This window comes from Mus pahari, chromosome 1 (genome assembly GCF_900095145.1).
Source record: "Mus pahari chromosome 1, PAHARI_EIJ_v1.1, whole genome shotgun sequence".
Taxonomy (NCBI): Eukaryota; Metazoa; Chordata; class Mammalia; order Rodentia; family Muridae; genus Mus; species Mus pahari.
Genome location: NC_034590.1, coordinates 97,770,731 through 97,772,543, shown reverse-complemented (window position 1 = coordinate 97,772,543; position 1,813 = coordinate 97,770,731). Strand labels below are relative to the sequence as shown.

The following is a 1,813-nucleotide window of genomic DNA, read 5'->3' as shown; positions in this document are numbered from 1 at the left end:
TCTCTCTCTCTCTCTCTCTCTCTCTCTCTCTCTCTCTCTGTGTGTGTGTGTGTGTGTGTGTGTGTGTGTGTGTGTATGTGTCTTTCTCACACACATAGATAGATAGATAGATAGATAGATAGATAGATAGATAGATAGATAGATAAAAATAGTATGTATCAGTTGCCAAATCTGACTTAGACTGCTACATGTAAAACCTGTTTAGCTCTCACCCTAACTCTATCTGGTATGTAGTAGTATTCTTTCCATTTATCAGATGGAAAAACTGAATGTCAGAAAAACAATAGACTTTACCAAGATCTCACAGTTACAAACCTGTGTTTCATGTCAGTTTCCTGGGTGAACTCATTCACAGAAACTGGCTTGGAATTTTTCATTCTTCCCGGAAACACAAACTTTCATAAAAGTGCCAGTTTATCTCATCCTTAGACAGACTCTGTGTGGGGTCAGATATGGCGGCTTGGGTTGGAAGAGTACTCCTCGCCACAGCTTGTGATGGAGCCAGCAGTCCTCGGGAATCAGAAGTTTACAGGACAGAGCGGTTAACTGGAATCAAATGGCGTGGGGGTAGAGTGCCAAGAGTGTGCTCAAGAATTCTGGGCTAAGGAACAACCATGTTTTATTTATAATTTAAAGAAAAAAAGAAGATGCTTGTGGTAAATTCCTCCTTTAAGGCCAGTTCCCTAAACTTGATGGGAAGTGGAACGGGGCCAAAGAAAAAGGGGTGAGCTCAGAGGGAGAGAGACCCTCTGGCATGGACCCCAACTCTACAGAGCTCTCCCGGGAGAAGAAACTCGAGGACTTCCTCTGCTTATGCTGTCTTCTGACACAGTCCTGCAACCTCTTGATGTTCTTACCCCCAGACATCCTTAGGGGCCTTTTAGAAAAAGTATCCTAATTTGGGGAGAGCCGAAGGGCAGAGAATGACTTCTCAGGGCGTGAGTGAACCAAACTGTCTACTTGCTACTTGAAAAAGCCAACCACTTGGGGACAAACAAGTACTGGGGTGAAGGGAAGGACTTGTTTGGAAAGCCAGAAAGCCAAGGAAACAAAGAGGCTGATGCTAATAAAAACTGGCAGGTGCTAAGAAAGGCTTTATAGAGAGGAGAGCAGAGCCACACACAAGAAAGAGCTGATAGCCACATGCAATAAAGATCTGACAGCTAAAGACATTTTAAAAACAACCTCCTAAAGACTGGTGTTTTCCTGGTACCACTCTGGTGGCCCTATTTGGTTTAGTTACTCTTAATTTTGATGTCTTTGGCCTTGGAAGGGAAGAGAAATAAGCAAGTTTAAGTTAGACCAACCTTGTTTTAGACAAAAGAGTTTTTAGTGATTAATATATCTGCATGCAGAGTTGGGCAGAAATGGTCTGAACCAAAGATTAAGGAGCAAAGGACACAGAGACACAGTGAAGGCAAAGACGAGGCTGTTACTGCATCTTGCTCTGGCTTCCCTCCAATGCTCTATCTAGCCCTTGTGTTCTCTAGTAAAGGAATTCAGGTGAGACACACAGAGTGTAGTGTAGAAAATAGAGATTAGCGCATAATAACAAGGGGTGAGGGTGAGCAGTGGCCAGAGAGACCACTGTGGGGGGGCATGTTCTTAAGGACTGGGAATGCACAAGGTCAGGGGGCCATTTCTGTTATGTGTCTGCAGAGGTCATTACATGGTGCTTGGCTGGGTGTGTTTAGGCCCCTTCCTCAGTTCTAGCCCACTTCCACTCTTGGTAACCCTTCCTCAACCAGCCGTCTACTATCCCATGCCTTATCTATCTATCTATTTATTTATTTATTTATAGATTTTTTTTTTT

The 1,813-nt window shown here is 43.6% G+C and overlaps 1 protein-coding gene across 1 annotated transcript in view; it reads right to left on the bottom strand.

Annotated features, from left to right (window-relative positions):
* Positions 1 to 1,813, bottom strand: part of Ahsp (alpha hemoglobin stabilizing protein) — a 6,419-nt gene that overhangs the window by 2,249 nt on the left and 2,357 nt on the right. The window lies entirely within an intron of this gene.